This window comes from Pinus tabuliformis, chromosome 3_2 (genome assembly GCF_031772625.1).
Source record: "Pinus tabuliformis cultivar Carrire ecotype Pingquan chromosome 3_2, CPIR1, whole genome shotgun sequence".
In the NCBI taxonomy this organism is placed as follows: Eukaryota; Viridiplantae; Streptophyta; class Pinopsida; order Pinales; family Pinaceae; genus Pinus; species Pinus tabuliformis.
Window position 1 is genome coordinate 756080762 of NC_142302.1, and position 15505 is coordinate 756096266.

Consider the following 15505-nt stretch of genomic DNA (forward strand, 5'->3'; position numbering starts at 1 on the left):
CAACCACATGAACAGTTTGATTTTCATCCAATGCGGGCTCTGCCATAGTTCCTTCCATACCTTATCAGGGTTTGGAAAGTCGAGCCCAAGGGCCACTCTCTTGGCTTCTTTGAGGTTGAAGTTGCCTTCGGTGTTTCTTGCCCATCTCAGTTGGTCAAATGATGTTGATGTCAAAATCTTTCTTTGTTTCAAGATCTTAGCAAGAACATCAACCTAGGCCTTCAAAGGGGTCTCTTCACTGTATACCAAATCCTTCCATATTCTCCATTTTCCCTTGTTCCTCGCCTAATCCCAAAAATCACTTAGCCTGAGTAGACCTTTACTATCAGTGTCATTCTTGAGATTGGCTAGTTCTTCTCTTAAAAGGTTAGGCTCTTGCTGCCAGTTTTCCTCCCAAAACTAAGCTAGCTTACCATCTCTGATCTCCCAGAAACTATGATTCTGTACAATTTCTCTATTCTCCCAGGCATTGTTTCAGATGTGGGAACCCTTGATGAGCCCAGACATTCGAATGTGATCTCTTCCTTGCCAATTATTTGCATAATTCTGTTTCCAAATCTTAGCCCACGAGGTTACCGATTCCTTTAGCCATCTCCACCATAGTTTTGCCCCTAAAACTTTGCTTAGGGTTTTAGGGTCATGAAGTCCCAAACCACCATGGGTCTTAGGTTTACAGATCTTATCCCATGTGACCAAAACCTATTTCTTTTTCTCTTCCCCTTTGCCCCCAAAGAAAGTCCCTTTGGATATTTCAGATGAGTTGCAAAACTCCTTTAGGAGCATGAAGAGCTGATAACATGAAGATGGGAACAATTTATATGATAGCTTTGGTTAGCACTAGCCTTCCTGCTACATTCAACGATCTTCTTGTCCATTTCTTGACTTTGTCCTGGATTTTATTGATTACTGGTTCCCGAACTTCCTTGCTCAGAGGTTTTTCCATTAGAGGTATTCCCAGATATTTGGAGGGTAGTTGTTCTCTTTGGAAGCCGAGAATTCTATTGAGGTTTCTCTGAATAGCAATGTCAGTATTAAAAAAGAAAATCTTTGATTTGGAAAGGATTACCTCTATTCCAGTAGCCATGGCAAAGTCATTCAGGATTTGTTTGAAAGCTTTAGCAAAGTCAAGGCATCTCCATTCCGGGTGAGTTTGAGACCTTGGATTTTGCCTTCTGCCTTGGCTGATTTGATCGCATTGCCTAAACCTTCCATCATGAGAATAAAGAGGAAGGGGGAGAGAGGATCTCCTTGTCCAAGGCCTCTCGAAGGCCTAAAGGTTCTAGATGGTGAGCCATTAAGCAGGATTGAAAAGCCAGCTGTGGTGACGAGTGCCATGACTCATCTTATCCAATTATGCTCAAAGCCATACGCTTTTAGTACTTCCCTGATGTAAGACCATCTTAGCTTATCATAAGCTTTCGCTAGGTCAAGTTGTATGATCATACCTGCTTGCTTATAATTCTTGAGAGAATGTACCACCTTGTGTGCTTGAATAATGTTATTTAGAATTTGTCTTCCTTCCACATATCCAGTTTGCTCCTCAGACACCAGAGTTGGAAGAAGTGGCTTGAACCTGTTTTCAATTACTTTGGATATAATTTTGTACACCACATTGCATAAAGCTATGGGTCTAAATTTGTCTGGTGTCATAGCTTTTTCCTGCTTTGGAATCAAAGTTATGAAAGAGTCATTAAGCACCCTCAAAACATTTTTGGATTTCCTCGATATATTGTTTGACTATTTCCCATCATGCTTTGAAGAAGTCTACATTGAACCCATCCGGGCCTGGAGATTTCCCATTTTGCATCTCTTTAATGACTTTTCTGACCTCCTCTTCAATCACTAGCATGTTAAGATTGTAATTGTCTTCTCTAGTTACAATCTTTGGAATGTACTTTGTGAAGTTATTGTTGAATTGTGATCTGTCTATGAGAGGTTCCTCTGATATGCTTTGGAAATGTTGTACTAGAGCAAATTTTATTTCTTTGTGGGTGTTGAGCTATTTTCCTTGAGTATCTATGAGTTTTAAAATCCTGTTATGAGCCCTCTGATCCATAGTTGACTTATGAAAAATAATTATTTCTTTCCCCTTCCTTAATCCATTGCACTTTTGATTTCTGTCTCTAGAAAATCTCCTCTTGCTGGCATCTATCCTCCCATTCCTTTTGAAAATAGTCATCTTGTATTCTCCTTTCCTTGGTAAAGCCATCTGTTATGAGGCTCTGGTTAATTCCCTGCAATTTATGTTCCACTTCTTTTTTAGCTTTGAAAATATTTCCAAACTCAATTTTGTTCCAATCTTTGAGCCTTTGTTTGATGTGTTTTAGTCTCTGATGTAGAAGGAACATATTCGTTCCCTGAACGGGTATATCTTCCGCCCACCATCTTCCAATATTGTTGATGAAGTCAGGGTGGGTGAGCCAAACATTTTCAAACCTAAAAGGTTTGTTTCTCGGAGTGCCTATAAAAGAAGCTTCCAGTTGGATAGGCCAGTGATCCAAGCCTCCAAAAGGGAGGATGAAGGCAGACAAGTCAAGGCCTGTGAGAATGAGGTCCTCAGAGATTATAAATCTGTCTAGTTTAGAGGCTACTTGAGCAGCCCCTCCCTACTTATTATTCCAGGTGAAGGTACCATTTTTAGTCTCCATGTCCACTAGCTTCATGTCGTTTAGGAAGTTCTGGAAGGCAATAGAGTCTCTGCCTAGTGTTTTGGTCCCACCTTTTTTTCTGAAAGAGATCTGATCATATTAAAGTCCCCTCCTAGAATCCAGGGCATGACAAGATGTCTTTCTCTAAGCTCCTCCAGTGAAATAAGAAGCCTAAGTTTGTCTTCTAGTCTTTGAGGACCATAGACATTTGTGATCAAATAGACTTCCTTGTCACCCAAAGGTTGGATCACCATTCAAAGGTAGTTGCTGGATGCTTTAGCATCTAGGATTTCAAGTATCTGGGGGTTCCAAAGTGTGCAAATACCTCCTGCTGTGTTGTCTGCTTTAACTTCTAGATATTCATACTTGATTAGCCATTTGCTATGTATCTCTCTTATTTTATCTATAGAGCATTTTGTTTCCTGGATAAACACCATATCAGGTTTTTCCTCTTTTATTCTATTGCTAAGATTTCTTTGTTTCCTTTTACTTCCTAGACCCCTAATATTCCAGGTTGTGAGTTTCATTAAGAAAGATTTGTAAATGAGTAACTAGTAAGATCTTTCATCTTACCTGAGTTTATCATGAGTTTCCCACACTCTGTCAGCAACTCATTCTGTCTTTTCCTTCCTCTTTTCCTGCCTGGGTTTTTGAACGAGTGTCCCTGTGTTACCTCCATCATTTTCACCCCTCCGTTTTCCTGGCTATCATGATTTCTTTTGAATCCAGAACCCTTTGTTTGAGTTCTCCGGAGGAAGAGATGTTGCACTCTGTCAAACTCCTCTTGTGGTAGAGAATCCACCCCTTTGGTGGTTCCCTACTCCAGGAACTTTTCTAGATCGAGATTCTCCATTCCAATAATTTCCTACAGATCATGGTCCTCCATTCCAACCTCGCTTGGGGTCATCTCATGGTCCTTGTCAAGTTCCATGGTGCTTGGCAGATCTTCCTTCAATTTGTTGTTTTCAGGTATATCCCCCATGCTATCCTCTTTTTCCTTCTTTGCAGGATTATCCTCCAGCACCTGGTTTGTCCCATTATTCCCACCTTCTTCTTCTAAAATCTTGAAGTTGTTGTGACTTGGTTGCTTATCCTCATTGGTTTTCTTTTGGTAATTTTTCCCTCCTCTCCCTTTGCCTCCCACTTTGGTAAATCCTTTGGGATATTTGCTTGTTTTGGTTTTATTAATGTTCTCCATTTTGTTTAATGGGCAGTCTCTAAAGAGGTGCCTGTGCTCATGACATTTGCGACATCTGAATGGGACATGCTCATAGTCCACCGCCTGCACCCATTCTTCATCGTATACTTCTAGAATGATTTCATCTGGAAATGCTCCTGATAGGTCCATCTCTACACATATACAGGAAAATGAGGTGTATTTTCCTCGCAAAGTCGCATCTAATATTTTTATAAAATGACCTAATTTATTGCCTATGGCTTTTAAGGATTCTGGCATCCAATAATCTAAAGGTAGGGAGTAGAGTCTTATCCATACCAGTACTGATGTGAAATTCTCTCATTTCGGGACAAAATTCATCATCCACAGTCGCATGTAGAGGCCTGCAGTAGCATAAAAATATTGTTCTCCTTTGAACACTCTGTCTTTGTCCTCTAGGTTTGTGAAGACCAATGTGAAGAAACCCTTGCACCCGAGATGAAGGTTTATTTTGTTTCCAGTGTTTTTTTATCCAAGCATGCAGAGCCTTCTCCATTGGCCATATCCCCATAAATTTGCATATTACCGCATACGCTGCCATGTGATCCCTGTACACCTATAGCGCTGGATCACTTAAAAAAACCCGGGGTGTAATGGTTGACCTAGGTTTACAGAGTCCTACCATATTCTTGCACTCAGCTCTCTAGCTGCCTTCTCCTATTCTCTTGTCTCTTCTGACCTCCCCATAATTTTCTTCCTGTTCATGAGCTCTGCTATTTTTTGGTTTTCCTGTGCTGATATCCCCAGTTTCTGCCTCCATTGGTTTCTTGAAGCAATTTGACACAATTTCCTTGCTGCTAGTCGTAACTTCTTGACTGTAGGAGGGAGTGGAACTCCCCCCTCCTCGCCCCTCCATGGTAACCAGCACTGTTATCCCATTGCAAACCCTTAATCAGCTCACTCCCTTGCTCCCACCACCGCATTCCCTCCCGTGATGGTTTATTCTGTTATTACTGCACATGGTTACTGTTTAATTTTTAATAAAGTACCAATGCATTGATTAAATATCAACATATGATGAATTAACTAAATCATAAGTTCACTGGATATACGATGGTTTCCTTAAGAACAGATGTTTGCACATGTGAGTTCCCTTCACTGAAGTAGCATTTATAAATTTGATTATGAAATGGAAAAAGGTATTGATTTGTAAATAATGATTCACCCCCCTCTCAGTATTATTCCCAACAAAAAGGTCCTAAACCCCTGTGTGGTTTACCTATCCTCAAATGCCTTTCACTATCAACCTATTCTCTAGAATAATCACAAACAAGTATGCATGTTTATCTTCATATTTAGCACAGAAAATATGGTCATGATCTCCTACAATTCGCTATGGAAAAGAAATGTTATATGTAGTATCATTTTTTTTTCACTTCATAGAATTTGATCTAATTTTCTTGAGATCATTCCGCTGAAGACACGATGACATACCAAACATTGGAAAGATTAAATGATACATTAATTACAAGCTTTGAATCATTTACTTTAATGTCCTTTATATTCGTAATTAATTATAGAATTAAAAGTGGAGATGTTTCAATTTTCTTTGTCATGTTCATTGCGTTACAGTTTGAACTTTGGTTGAGTTTTTAAATACATCCTATGCCATATGTCGTGGTTTCTTGATTAGTGGTAATTAGGAGTGGTCGTTGATTAGAACATCGCATGGTGGGAAACATGACGAGAACTTCACACCCTTGATAGTGCATAGTATTGTATAGTTCCAAGTATACACTAGTTGATGTAAAATATGTATATCATAAAAATCACCATCACTCATAGCTTTCCCTTTCTCTAAATCCACTTCCTTCAAATATTAGATAAGGTACAGTTAAGCACTTTTTCACCACCAAAAATGTTGCAATTGAACTACATGTCCACCGCCCTCTAGTAGAATGACATTGTCATCAAATTGCTTGGAACTAATTACAATTTATCATGATTGTTTCTTAATTGGAAGTTGGAATGTGAAAGCTAGAATGTGTACGGTTTTGATAGATGTCACAAAAACAACAATACCATTTTTTATATGTTATAATGTGTTAATTATTCCCAAATTTTATGTAGTTTTTTTTAGTTTGAATGTGTTGCATGTATTTTAAATTTCAAATAATTAAAATGTAGATAAACTTTTATTGAGAATCACTTCATAAAATTTTATATCTATTTATATTTCTATTCTTGATCAATGAAGGAATTAAGAAATAGAGCCTAAGGTCTCTTTTTTAAAATTGATATTGGTTTGTGTGGAGTTAATCCAACTGTTTAGCTTAGATTCACTACTATATTAGCTTTGACATGTAATATATATTGCATTGAACTGTATTCTCTCATAATTTTATTTTTTATACATGAATATAATTTAGTAATAATTTTTTTCTCAATTTTTTTTCTTATTTCGTACTTGAAAGTTTTTTTCATTATTCTCTAACTAGATCCACTCTTTGTAGGTTTAGGTACAACTTCACATGTTATTGGATAGTCAAAAGTAGAGGTTTTTATTGGATAGTCATGACAACCTAGATTAAGCCAAATTGTGAAGTTGGATAAAACCAAATATTTCAACCACATTACACTAATATTAATCTAAATGATGAAACTGAATTGAGGATATTATTATATAAGCATCTATCTCTGAAATACAACTAAAGTTGGCTTGAGAAATCATGTAATAAAGTATAAACATATGCCACCAATCTAAATACATAAAAATTCACCCATTCATCATGTTGCATATAATCACTCTCCTCGGGAGTTTGTTGAAAAATTCTCATTCCAGGGTATTACTAAGAAAATAAACTACCTTTTATGCTTCATATTTCAAGACTAAATTTAACTTTACTGCACTTTTCAGGCGTAGGGAAAAATTCATCAATGGAGGAACATGATGGACATGAACACATTTTATATCTTAAGGTTCAAGGGCCAAATTTATCTTTAACTTCTCCAGGCCTTTATTTTATGAGTCAACAACATCTTCAAGAGGATCCTCCAACTCAACTCGCTCATTCCTCACCTCATGGTCTTTACTGTCTTCCCTAATTCACTCTCCATTTCCTTCAATTGGTTCAACATCCATTGGTGTTGGCATTATGACACAGGTTTGGCACAGGTTTGGATTTATGACATAAGTGTTGTCGTTGATGGCAACTCACTCAAATGGCAGATCATAGTTCAGGCTCTCAGAATGGAAGAAAATGAGGTATACGCAAGTTCCTCTTAACCAAGTCGTGTATACACGCGGGTGTACTGAACAAAAGGTGTGTATGCATACGCATGCACTTTCATGCAGAGAAAAGCACATACATGTGGGAAAATTTATGGTTGGTCCATAGTATTTAATCTGACATATTTGAACCTATGGTTTTGGTCCCTGGTATTGCATCTAAAGTATTGAACCTAGGTATTGGGTCCCTTGTATTGGATCTCTATGGTTTTGGACCATGGTTTGAGTAAGGTGTAGACTATAAAAAGGGAAGGAGATCATTTAGCATGGGTGTCGACTTATGTGTTGAATATCTTGAGAGGAGTAAGACCTAGAATTCTGGTGATTGGTTGTTGAGCTATAGCTGGATCTGAATCAAGGAGGAACCTGAGCATTACAAGATGGTTAAGATCTATTGGTGAGTCGAGATCTCAAGGCTTGAATAGTATTATCATTATGGGATTTTGATCTATTATATTTGGAACATGATTAGATCTATAAATCTAATAATCTGGGTATAACTAATGTCTGATTAAGTAAAAGGGTGAATTATCTTTTATAGATCTGTACGCAGGTTCGTCGCAGTGGAGGCGCGTATACACGCAAGTTAAGCAAGCAAAGACTGCGTATACGCTGGTTGGATTTGACATAGCTGCATATGTACGCGGGTATATATTGGTGAAGTAGCGTATGTTTTCTTGAAGTATGTTTTAGTTGCTTCTGTTTATTGCTGCAGTTTTCTGGGTTCCAAATTGTGTCTGGTTACTGGTACTGTGTTCTGGTTACAACATTCTGAGAAGTTATTGGTTGATTCAATATTTGTACAAGGAAGTTGGTTGATTGCAGATCTACTTAATGTTTGATTGATGTTCATGGATCTAGTCTAAAAATTTATGAAATGTGGTCCCTGGAAGAAAAGAGAAGGTTACAGCCTTCTATAGGTCAGCACCTACGTACTAGTACCTCAGCTAGTACAAGAGCTAAGGGAGTTGTAGCTCCCTTCCAGGAGAATCTGGAGAACGAAAGAGGGTTTTAGCCCTCTGCAGGTTGCAGCCTGCGTAATGGTATAAGTCTGCACCAGTACAAAATCATTGTAAAAGAAGTTTCTAATTGAAAGAAGATAGAGACATATTGCAGTAGGTGGTTTTCACCCACATTGGGTTTCCACCTTATATCTTGTGTTCTTTTGTGTGATTGTCTGCTCTATTTTTGGTGTTCCTTGTTACTGTTATAAGGTTCTGACACATAGATTAATGATCATCATCTGAAGATTAAATTAAATTTAAAGTCTGCAAGTTATACACAAGTTGCATTAACCAGAGTTGCGTATATACGCTGTTTTAACTAACTAAAGTAGCGTATACAAATCTGTGTTGAATTGAAAAAGAATTTGACTTAATAATACTGATTCACCCCCCCTCTCAGTATTATTTTCAACAATTGGTACTAGAGCAGGTCCTTCAGAAGAAGCTTGACCGCTTCAGGGAAGAACTATCATCATGAGCAACTACGAAAAGGAAGCATCAATCAAGCCACCAATTTTTTATGGGAGAAACTTCGTCTATTGGAAGGTAAGAATCATTGCCTATCTTCAGTCTCTTGGTACAGAAGTTTGGGGTATTGTGGAAATAGGATACACATTTCCTTCAGTAACTCCTACAGATACAGCTGGTAAGAAGCAGTATGAAACAAATGCAAAGGCTGTCAATACTCTATTGGGGAGTCTATCTCAATCAGAATTTGTCAAGGTTATGTAGCTCAAAACAACAAAAGAAATATGGGACAAGATTGTTCTGAGCTATGGAGGAGAGGATCAGGTAAAACGAGAAAAACTTCAAACTCTCAGAATTCAGTATGAAAGTCTCAGAATGTACAATGATGAAAGTGTGGCTAACTATTTCCTTCGTATAGATGAGATTGTTAATTGTATGAAAAATTTGGGTGAAGAAATAAAATAAGTTGTTTTCGTTGAAAAGGTTCTAAGATCTTTGTCTACTAAGTTTGATTCAAAAGTTTCTGCCATAGAAGAAAAGCAGAATCTACAAAGCCTTACCATGCCACAGCTGCATGGAATCCTAACTGCTTATGAAATGAGAAAAGGGGGACCATCAGATAGGAGAGAAGTTGCATTCAAAGCCTCAGGAAAAGGAGATGATTACAATGAGTCAGAACATATGTCAGAAGAAGAGGAAGAATCTAATTTTGTCAAGAACCTTCAATGGGGAACTGGAAGATTCAGAGGTAAGATTCCTTTTAAATGCTTTGCTTGTGGGAGAGTAGGTCATTATGCTACCAAATTTCCTCATAAAGATAAACTTGACAAAGGTAAGGAACCTGTTAGATGGAACAGAAAACAAAATGTAAGTAAGAAGAGCTATTATACTCATGAAGACAGTGATGGATATTCAATTAGTGATGAAGATGAACAACGTAATGATTATAGACTTTTGATGGCTTTTGAAGATGATGATTTCTTGGATGCTATAGATGAAGAAGGTCTCTATGAAGAAATTTCTAAGCTCAAAATTTGTTTAGAGGAAAAGAATATGATTATAGATACTTGGACATTCCAACTTGATGAAAGAGAGAAACACAATGAAAAGTTAGAATGTGAAATTGTGGGACTTAGAAAAGAAATTGAGAAAACAAAAGCTCTTAATCTTAAATTTGCTAAAGGATCTGAAACTCTAGATGAGATTATCAAAGTGCAACATTCTCCTCTAATCAAGACAGGTCTTGGATATACTAAAGAAGCATCTCAAGCACAAAAGCCATCCACCTCCAAAAGTTATCTTGATGCTGCAAGGAGAAGTGAACAAGTTGACAATCCACAGCAAAAGCATAATGCTAATCACTAGGTAAATCAGGGACAATTTTCCTCAAGAATGAACAAAGACTACCAGGTGAATCGCGAGCAATCTACTTCAAAGATGAACAGAAGCTACAATCAACCACGGGTAAATCATTCTCAATATGCCTCAAGAATGGATGTCAATAGAAACTACAATCAATTGGTTGGTAGATTTGATAATTGTAGGAGTTTCTTCAATGGCCAATGTTTCTCTTTCCATAACTTTGGCCACAAAGCAGCTCAATGTGTTGCCTACAAAACAATCATGACTAGAGAAGCTCAAAAACAAAGGAGTATGACTGGGATCATGAAAAGGACCTACAATAACTTTCTGCCCTTGAGAATGAAGTAGAATGTTCTATTTGTAACAACTTCGGTCATGAAGATTCTGAATGCAGGAGCAAGTTTCGGCAAACAAATCAGAAGGAGTAGATTTCATTGGGTCCTAAGACATAGAAAAAGAAAGAACCGCAACCAGAAAGATGTGGGATAGCCTTATATGCAGAAGGACAAGAAAACCGGTGGTACATCGATAGTGGATGCTCAAAACATATGACAGGTGATAAAGATAAACTTCAGTCATATACTGCCTTAGAAAAAGAGAAGAAGGTTTCCTTTGGAAATGACACCCCTACACTCATAAAAGGTAAAGGTTCTGTTCTTTTGAAAGAAAAGGTCAAGGCTGGAAATGTCATGTATGTTGATGGCTTAAAGCATAATTTATTAAGTGTCAGTCAAATGTGTGATCAAGGAAATGAAGTAATATTTCGATCAAATGGATGCATTGTCCGTGAGCTTGATACAGGAGAAATAGTGATCAAAGGCATAAGAACTCTAAATAATTTATACATACTCAAGGGAGGACAACAATAATGTTATCTAAGCAAAAATGATGAACATTGGCTATGGCACAGAAGATTGGGGCATCTAATATTCTCACAAATAAGGAAAGCTTACAAATATCAGGCAATCATGATCTACCCGAAATCAGAATTCCAGACAATACTATATGCAAATCATGTCAATTTGGTAAGCAGACTAGAACTAATTTCCCTGAGAAGGAAGGATCAGCTAGCAGGCCACTTGAACTTGTCCATATGGATGTATGTGGTCCATCTAGGAAAAGGTCACCTCGAGAAGAGGAATACTTTATATTGTTCATTGATGACTTTTCCAGGATGTGTTGGATAGGACTTATGAAGCACAAAGATGAAGCCTTCGAAAAGTTCAAATCTTTCAAAGCCTTGGTGGAGAACAAATCAGATCACAGAATCAAATGCCTCAGGTCTAATCGAGGAGGAGAATTTACCTCAGATGAATTTTTCGACTTTTGTGAAGAACATGGAATAAGAAGGGAATTCTCTATTGCAAGGACTCCTCAACAAAATGGAGTAGTGGAAAGGATGAATAGAAAGGTTCAACGAATGGCTCGTGCTATGCTTGATGAGTCTGGAACTCCCGCAACCTTCTAGGGTGAAGCCGCATTTGCTGCAGTAACTATTCTCAACAAGACAAATATTCGGGTAAACAGCACTCAGACTCCTTTGGTATGGTAAGACTCCCACGGTAAAATACTTCAAAATTTTTGGAAGCAAATGCTACATTAAGAAGACTGATGAAAATCTTAGCAAGTTTGAACCTAGAGCAGATGAAGGTATTCTCCTTGGTTACTCTCCCCACAACAAAGCATACAAGTGTTACAATAAAAGACTTGGAAAAATTGTTGAAAGTATTGATGTAGTAGTTGATGAAGAAGGAAACACTCCTAGGCAAGTAAAATATGAAGATTTCGAAGATGATGAGGATTATCCATCAACATCAAATCAGATTCATGATGAAGAAGAAACCCATGAGGTACCAGAAGAACAAATAAGGATAGAAGAAAAGATTCCATCCAAGTACGTTCAGAAGAATCATCCAGAATCTCAAATTTTGGGGCAGAAAGAGGCAGGTGTACAGACAAGAAGAACCATTTCAGAAGCTTCAAGCTATCTAGCATTGCTCTCCTCCACTGAACCACAAAATGTAAAAGAGGCATACAAAGATGAATGTTGGGTCAAGGCCATGGAAGAAGAACTTGAGTAGATTGAAAAGAATAACACTTGGGAGTTGGTTCCTAGACCAAAAGATAAGAATATCATAGGAACAAAATGGATATTCAAAAATAAGCTGAATGAAAATGGAGATGTGATTAGAAACAAGGCCAGACTTGTTTGCAAAGGGTATGCTCAACAAGAAGGGATAGACTTTGAAGAAACTTTTGCACCAATTGCTAGACTTGAGGCCGTTAGAATGTTCCTTGCTCTTTCTAGCTTTCAGAAGTTCAAAGTATTTCAAATGGATGTGAAATCTGCCTTCCTGAATGGAGACTTGAATGAAGAAGTGTATATTGAGCAACCAGATGGGTTTATCCTTGGAAGTGATCCAAATCTTGTATGCAGACTCAAAAAGGCTCTCTATGGCCTTAAACAAACTCGAAGGGCTTGGTATTATCGTTTGGATAAATATCTCCATCAGCAAGGTTTTATAAAAGGATCAAAAAATAGCAATCTATACACTAAAATTGACAATGACAAGTTGCTAATACTTGTTGTGTATGTTGATGATATCATCTTTGGGAGCAACGAAGAAGACATGAGTCAAAACTTTTCCTTGGTGATGCAAAAAGAATTTGAAATGTCCCTGCTTGGTGAGCTCACATATTTTCTTGGTTTACAGGTCCAACAAAACAAAGACGGTATTTTTCTATCACAAACCAAGTATCTCAAGCAAATTTTGAAGAAATATGGAATGGAGGATTCGAAACCAGTATGTACCCCTATGGTAACAAGATGCAGCCTTAGCGCAAATGATGAATCAGCAACAGTACATCAACCAACCTATAGATCCATGGTTGGTAGTCTTCTCTATCTAACAGGTACTCAACCAGACATTATGCATGCAGTGGGAATAGTTGGAAGGTTTCAGGCAAATCCAAAGGAAACTCATCTTCAGGCAGTTAAGAGAATTTTCAAGTATCTTCAAGGAACTCAAAACTATGGCTTATGGTATCCTAGAAGTGCAGATATCACACTTCATGCATATACAGATGCAGATTGGGCAGGAAGTGTAGATGACAGAAAAAGCACTAGTGGTGGTGCATTCTTCATGGGACCTAGATTAGTATCTTGGTTCAGCAAGAAACAAAGTTTTATTTCAGTATCTACAGCTAAAGCAGAATATGTAGCTGCTGCATCTTGTTGCACACAACTCCTTTGGATGATGCAAACATTGCAAGACCTTCAAATCACTTGTACTCCACCTATCTCCATTTTCTATGATAATACAAGTGTAATCAATATTTCAAAGAATCATGTCATGCACTCAAAGACTAAGCACATACTGATCAAGTATCATTTTCTCCGGGAACAAGTACTTGAACAAAAGGTCAGATTGGAGTATGTTCCCTCTAAGGAACAAGTTGCTGATATTCTCACCAAACCACTGCCCAAGGAGACATTTGAATACCTCAGACAGAAGCTAGGGGTAGTTGATGCATCATCTTGCTGTTGAATCTTGTCTGGGTCAGAGATTGTTGGTTATACGCGGGTTTCATATGGGGTATACGCGTACATACGCCAGTTTATTTGGGTACAATCGCGTACATGTTGGTTTAGAGAAAAAGCAGTGGGGCCAGGCTTAGGATGAAAAGAATCTGATATGGGTCTGTCAAAGACCATCCGGCATAGGTTCAGGGGGAGCATATATTCTTCTAATAATGCATTTTTGGAATTATTTTAGAATATCTTGGTTCAATTTCACAATTGTTTTGATTTCAGGTGGAACAAGTGCAGAAGGAGAACATGGGTGTTGATCTGAATAATGTTTGACAGATGCTGCTGATGTTAGTTAGAGTCTTGTTGTAGATGTTTTGTCTCTATGTCTTATATTTCTTTTGTCAAGGTCATGTAACGACCTATCGTGGTTTCCCCACTATGCCTGGGATGGATAATGTAATGTTCCTATTTTATCATGTATCCCCACTTGGTTGGGTGAATGAGTCAATATTGTTATATTCCAACTTGGTTGGGAGATGAATGTATGTATGAAGTCCTTGGTGATAGGAAGGTCAGTTATGATGTATAAAGCCATATATCTTTTGTAGAACATCTTCTTGCAGATCTTGCCTACATGTCAGGGGGAGCTTGGACAGCACAGCAGAGCAGAGACTTCAACATGTACTCAGGGGGAGCATAACCCTTTGCCCTTGATGTCAAAGGGGGAGGAAGACTTTGAGTGACTTTTGGTTTCCATCAAGTCCAAAGGGGGAGATTGTTGGCATTATGACACAGGTTTGGCACACGTTTGGATCTATGACATAAGTGTTGTCCTTGATGGCAACTCACTCAAATGGCAGATCACAGTTCAGGCTCTCAGAATGGAAGAAAATGAGGTATACCCAGGTTCCTCTTAACAAAGTTGCGTATACATGCGGGTGTACTGAACAAAAGGTGTGTATGCGTACGCACGCATTTTCATGCAAAGAAAAGCGCGTACATGTGGGAAAATTTATGGTTGGTCCATGGTATTTAGTCTGACATATTTGAACCTATGGTTTTGGTCCCTGGTATTGCATCTAAAGTATTGAACCCAGGTATTGGGTCCCTTGTATTGGATCTCTATGGTTTTGGACCATGGTTTGAGTAAGGTCTAAACTATAAAAAGGGAAGGAGATCATTTGGCATGGTTGTCGACTTATGTGTTGAATATCTTGAGAGGAGAAAGACCTGGTATTCTGGTGATTGGTTGGTGAGATATAGCTGGATCTGAATCAAGGAGGAACCTGAGCATGACAAGATAGTTAAGATCTATTGATGGGTCGAGATCTCAAGGCTTGAATAGTAGTATCATTATGGGATTCTTATCTATTATATTTGGCACATGATTAGGTCTATAAATCTGATAATATGGGTATAACTGATGTCTGATTAAGTAAAAGGGTGAATTATCTTTTATATATCTGTAGGCAGGTTCGTCACAGTGGAGAGGTGTATACACGCAGGTTAAGCAATCAAAGACTGCGTATACGCTGGTTGGATTTGACATAGTTGCGTATGTACGCAGGTCTATATTGGTGAAGTAGCATATGTTTTCTTGAAATATGTTTTATCTGCTTCTGTTTATTGCTGCAGTGTTCTGGGTTCCAAATTGTGTCTGGTTACTGGTACTCTGTTCTGGTTACAACATTCTGAGAAGTTATTGGTTGATTCAGTATTTTTACAAGGAAGTTGGTTGATTGCAGATCTACTTAATGTTTGATTGATGTTCATGGATCCAGTCTGAAAATTTATGAAACGTGGTCCCTGGAAGAAAAGAGAAGGTTACAACCTTCTATAGGTCAGCACCTACGTACTAGTACCTCAGCTAGTACAAGAGCTAAGGGAGTTGTAGCTCCCTTCCATGAGAATCTAGAGAATGAGAGAGGGTTGTAGCCCTCTACAGGTTCCAGCCTACGTACTGGTATAAGTCTGCACTAGTACAGAATCATTGTAAAAGAAGTTTCTAATTGAAAGAAGATAGAGACATATTGCAGTAGGTGGTTT